The sequence below is a fragment of the Felis catus genome, chromosome C2 (assembly GCF_018350175.1).
Source record: "Felis catus isolate Fca126 chromosome C2, F.catus_Fca126_mat1.0, whole genome shotgun sequence".
Taxonomy (NCBI): Eukaryota; Metazoa; Chordata; class Mammalia; order Carnivora; family Felidae; genus Felis; species Felis catus.
Genome location: NC_058376.1, coordinates 128186923 through 128193180, shown reverse-complemented (window position 1 = coordinate 128193180; position 6258 = coordinate 128186923).

The window sequence follows — 6258 nt, the reverse complement described above, 5'->3', positions numbered from 1 at the left end:
GAATGGAATGCAAAAGTAGAATAGAACATTCAAATTAACAAGGGGGAAAATGGAAACCAGCAAAAATAAGAAAAAGTAAAAGAGAGAGGAAAATACTTACAGTCTGTTCTCTTTATTCTAGGATTCCATATCTGCAAATTTACCTACTTGCTAAACTTGCTTTGTAACCCCAAAATCAGTATTGCGAAATGCAATATGTACAGGGAATACAAGATATATGGCTACTTTGGAAAACAGTTTGGCAGTTTCTTACGAACTAAACTCTTACCATATGATCCTAATTGAACTCCTAAGTATTTAACCAAATGAGTTGAAAATTTATGTTCACATAAAAGCTGCACATGGATGTTTATGGCAGTCTTATTTATAATTACCAAAACTTGGAAGCAACCACAATGTCCTTCAGTAAATGAATGGATAAAATTAACTGAGGTACATGAAGACAGTGAATATTATTCAGTGCTAAGAAGAAATGAATCATCGAGCCATGAAAAGATATGGAGGGGCCTTAAAGCATATCACTAAGTGAAAGAAGTGATCTGAAAAGGCTATGTACTGTATGATTCCAACTATATGGCATTCTGGGAAAGGCAAACTATGGAAGCAGTAAAAGATCAGTAGTTTCAATGTTAAAAAAAATTAAAAGAAAGAAAAGATCAGTAGTTTCTAGGGGTTGAGAGGAGAGAGGGAGGAATGAATAGGTGGAGCTCAGAGGATTTTTAGGTCAGTGAAACTATTCTGTATGATACCATAATGGTGGATACATCTCCTTATACATTTGTCCAAACCCATACAATGTATAACACCAAGAGTGAACCCTAATGTCAAGCATGGATTTTGGGTGACAATGATGTGTCAATGTAGGTTTATGACTTGTAGCAAATATAGCACTCTGGTGTGGGATGTTGATAGTGGGGGAGGGAGTGGCCACATGTGTAGGGACACAAAGGGTATGTAAAAACTTTTTGTATATTTTCCTTTGGTCTTTTCTAATACCTGGAAAACTTAATCCTGACAGGTGTACTTAAAGTACCTCCCTACCTCAAGCCCTGCTTCCCCCAACTGTGTTAAAATGGGAAGCCGTTTTTCAAAAAACAAGAAAATAAAAACAAAAAACGAAGCCATATTTTCACCATAATAGAAAAATAAGATATATTTAAAATAAGTAGAAGGTAGCCGAAAAAGTGAATATAATAAAATCAAAACGAAGTTATTAAATTCTAGCTGCTATTGCCAGCAGATGGCTCAGAGCCAAGGCCTGCTCAATATGTTATAAAGGAAGATCACAGTCATTAGAGAAGTGTTAAAGGCCCGCCAGCACCAAATGGAGACCTTCTCTTCTACAGGATTAAGGAACTGAAAAGGGACTGCAAAGGACAGTGCTCCTTTAGTGCCTGCTTTGATATCATTTGAGGCTCTGCTCCTGTGTCACCTAAAATTCCTGGTGTCTGAGCTCCAGTCCTTGGGAAATGCTGATTTAGTTTAAACCTATAGCCAGCCCCTGGAAAGATGGGCACCTCACACAAGGTCAAACAGCTGGGTGGTAGTGTGTCCTACCACACCAGGCTGGCTCCTCCTGAAGAAACAATTCTCTCTAGATGTTTTAAAGAAGCAGCAAAATCAGGAGATGACATTCAGTTCTATTCTTTGCTGGTCGTGGAAAATAACTCCTTGCTCTTTTCCTTTCAGTCACTTAGACAAATAATCTCATTTACATGAAAATTAAAGTAGATGTTCAAGGGGTGGCATGGACTATACAAAGCACGGAATATATCTAGGAGGAGAAAAATATTCATCAAGAAACCATTTAAAATGCTTTGTCTTGTTTCTCAGGGCGGGGAAGGAATTTAAGAATAGAACTCACGGAAGCAAGAGTTCCAAATGGAAGAGAGCAGTGGTGGGTAATTATAATGTGATGGGTAATTATGGTTTTCCAGGAAGTGCCTGAATTACAGGGCCGGTGTCATTTCCATGTTGCTTCCTTCTGAGAAAAATAATGCAAGCCAAAAAAAATTAACGTCTGGCCCGTAGGCATTTGAAACCTGTACACACCTTGTCCAAGGCAAGGCAGCTTTGTTTCAGGGGCTCACGACTGTCCCCGTCCTTCTTCCAGCTCGGGTCACCTGGCGTGAGGGGTAGCTGTCAGTGAGTTCTCCACCTCCCCTGACCGCTCTCTATAGTGAAGGTGGCACTGTTCACCAGGCTCCTCCCTGGCTTCTCTGTGGCTCCAAGAGAGATGAAATGGCGAGAAAGTCAACACCGATGAGGTCATGGAGAATGGGCAGCCGTGAAATAGCAGATTCTGTTTCCCTTCTCCTCTGTACAAAGGCAACCTTTCATTCCCTTGGAAAAATCCACTGTGGGCCCTCGTGAAGAAGTGGTCTTCCCCAGGACTCCTGTTTACTTAGCTCTCGCCTAGGAGGCCAGGACTGGCTGACACAAATGCCACCCTTTTTAAGGCATACTGACCTCAAATTGGCAGCGTGGAGAAATGAGAGTTTGTGTGTGGGGCCCACAGGGAAGGTCCATGGAATTTTCCTGCACCATTTTGACTGCAACAGGAGCAGCTGTTTCATGCAGTTGTTTTGATGCGGGGACATTTTGACTCAGCCTAAAACCCAACCGTTAAACTTTAGGCTTAAAAAAAAAAAAAAGGCCAAGTACACGCATTCCTATCGTATTCCTGAGCCTCACCTCCTTGGGTGGGGTAAGAATCAGAAATGGAATAGGGGTGATAAGATTCTTTTTGCAAATTGATGATTTTAAAACGTGTTTTACACTTTGACAAAACCGGTCAGAACATCAAGAAGGTGGCATCAGAGTGGTAACGTTCAAACATCCAGCTGCTCATCTAGCCCCACTCTTGCCCCCCAGTATGGCACCCTTTTTCTCATATTGTCTTCCGTGTTGATTCTTGTCACAGCCCCAACACACACTCTGTAGAGACAGGCACCCCTTCTTCTGAGCCTCTGACAGTAACAGCTGTTCAGTGCATGCTTACTTGACTAATAGAATAAAATGTGCTTATATTCAGCTGGGACTTTCCCACATCTCTGAAAAGCAAAGATGATAAATGAAGAAAGATCTCTAGACCAGTGGTTTGGTTTCTTCAAACTCTTTGACCACAATCTGTAAGAACAAAAAAACTTTATATTGCAACCCACTGTAGTATAATCGCGCGCGCACACACACACACACACACACACACACACACACACACCTGATACAAAAGTTTTATGAAATAAAACTCCCATTCACTTTGTTGTTTTCTATTCTAGGCTATTTTGTTCTCTATTTCATTTTTTAAAATGCTTGAAAATTCTGCGTTCGGTTGATTTGATGAACACCTAATGAATGGTGACCCACAATATGAAAAAAACACTCCTGACACTTGCTGGACTGTTTCTGACACTCCTCACAGGACACCATCCTCCTATGTCACCACTTCTCCCTAACTGGCCTCCCTGAAGGTACATGAGAAGGCATTGCACCACGGGGGGAGAGCTGCCTGCAGGGATGTGGAGAGAGCCTAAGAGAGGGCAGAAGGCCACTTTTGGCCACCCAGAGCCCTTCTGGCCAGCACTCCGCTCTCCTGTCTGCAGCCCCTTCCTTCTTGTTATAATTCCTATGTGCTCTTGCCTCAGCACTCACCCTTGCCCCCTCTGTGGTCCCGCCTCTCAGTCCCTGATTTTCTTTGAAACACATGAGTGAGGTGTGATTGACACGTAAAAGGCTGTAGATATTTAATACGTACAACTCAGTGAGTCTGGGGATCAAGTTTATGCCTGTGAAACATTCACCACCGAGGCCATAGCCATGTCCATCACCTTCCAAAGTTTCCTCTTGCCCCTTTATTTTTTATTATTATTGTTGTTGTTGTTGTTGTTGTTACTATTATGTGTGTGGTAAGAACACTTAACATAAAATCTGTCCACCTACAAAATTTTAAGCAACACAGTATTGTTAGCTATAGACACTATACAATAGAGCTCCCCGACTTACTTATCTTGCATACCTGAAACTTTGTACTCTTTGACCATCACCTCCCCATTACCTCTGCCCCCCAACCCCTGGCAAGCACCATTTTATTCTCTGCTTCTATGAGTTTGACTATTTTAGATTCTACCTAGAAGTGAGTTTATGCAGTATTTGTCTTTCTGTGTTTGGCTTATTTCAGTTGGAATAATGACCTCAAGTTCCATTGTATTAATCAGAGTTCTTCAGAGAAACAGAACCAACATGATACATATATACATTTATTATGGGGTTCCTGGGTGGCTCAGTCTGTTAAGGGTCTGACTTCAACTCAGGTCATGATCTCATGGTTCGTGAGCCTTGCATTGGGCCCTCTGCAGTCAGCATAGAGCTCACTCCGGATCCTCTGTCCCCTTTTCCTCTGCTCCTCCCTCTCTCGTGCTCTCTCTCTCTCTCAAAAATAAATAAACATTAAAAAGAAAAAACAAAAACAAACCTTGCCATTAAAAAAAGAGGACATTTATTATAGGAACTGACTCATGCTGTTATGGAGGCTGAGATGTCCCACAGTCTGCCATCTGCAAGGCAGAGAACCAGGGAAGCCAGTGGCTGAGAACCAGGAGAGCACTGGTGTAAGCCTGGAGACCCAGGAGCTCCAATATGTGAGGGCAGGAAAAGATGGATGTCTCAGCTCAAGAAGAGAGAGCATATTGGCCCTTCCTTCACCTTTTTGTTCCAACTGGGTCCTCAATGGATTGAATGATGCCTGCCCACATCGGTGAGGGTGGACCTCTTTACCCAGTTGACTGAATGAATCAAATGCTAATCTCTTCTGCAAACACCCTCACAGGCACATCCAGAGATAACATGTTACCAGCCATCTGGGCATCCCTTAGCCCGGTCAAGTCGACACATAAAAGTAATCGTCACATCCATACATATTGTTGCAAATGACAGGATTTCCTTGTTTTTCTTTATTTTAAGGCTAAATAATATTCCATTGTATATGCCACAATTTCTTTGTGTATATGCCACATTTTCTTTATACATTCATCTGTCAGTGGGTATGAGGGTTGTTTCCATACCTCTACTATGGTGAGTCTCAGCCCCTGACTTAGCGTACCCAAGCACACCATGCCCCACTTGACAAAGGTCCTGATGAACTGATCTTTGGACCAGAAGATTCCTGCTGCTGCATGCGGACCATGGGGGAAGATAGAATTTGGTGCCCAAGTCCTCCAGATAAGGTCCATGTGTCACAAAGGAGACACTGTGTTAGCACCTCAGAACTAGAAGGGGTTTGAGCCATTACCTACACGAAGCCTTCCTTTTACAGACACGGTTGGGGTTCAGAGCCTCCCCCAGATCTTCACGCTCTATCAGAACATGCCCACCTAGCATGGCAGAGCTTCTCCAGCCCCACGTGGGCTGGCCTGGCCACTAGCATTGAGTCCTGCCTGGGACACTCATACCACTGGTAGTGGTCTGATCTTGGGCAAGGCTCTTGCCTCTGTGACCTCAGCATACTGATCTATAAACATGGGGATAAAAGCCCTGTCAAAAACAGTTGTTACCGTGATCATTTTATTCATTGATTCATTGAACAAACATTTGTTAAATTAGGAACTACTATATGCCAAGCTCTGTTCTAGATCGTAGGAATACAGCAATGAATAAGACAAACAATCTGTCATCATGGAATTTATATTCTACTGGGGGAGACAGTTAATAAGCAAATCAATAGGTGCATATATAAGCTAATATTCAGAAATGAAAAGGGCTATAAAAAATGAGAGAGAGAGAGAGGAGAGATTTATGGAGGGAAAGCAATGTGGGAAGGCCTACAGGTCAAAGGTAAGCGGTGCTGCATTGCACCCAGTCCGGGCCACCTGCCCTGGCTGGGACACAGGGCCCTGTGCTGCTGGCTTCCCTCAGGCAGCTTTTTGGGAAGAGCCAGCTGTGGGTTTCTGAAAGACTTTCCCAGTCAGAAAGGCCTGGGGTATGAGAATGGCATCTTGGGGATGTGAGGGTCTGAACACCCTCTCTGGCCTGTGGTCTGTGGTTGCCTCCCAGCCCCACTGAGCTGCTCCAGTGGACTTCTTCGTAGGCTGGTGGTTAAGTGGGCAGACACGTCTGGGTGCACAGCCCCTGCTGGTCCAGCCGCAGCCGTGAGCAAGTGCGTGTTGCGCTGCCTGCCTCCTCAGACAGAGTGCCACATCCTGGCCTTTCTCACACCCTCTCCCAGTTTTTCCAAAATTCCCTGGGGCAAATGAGACTCACTGT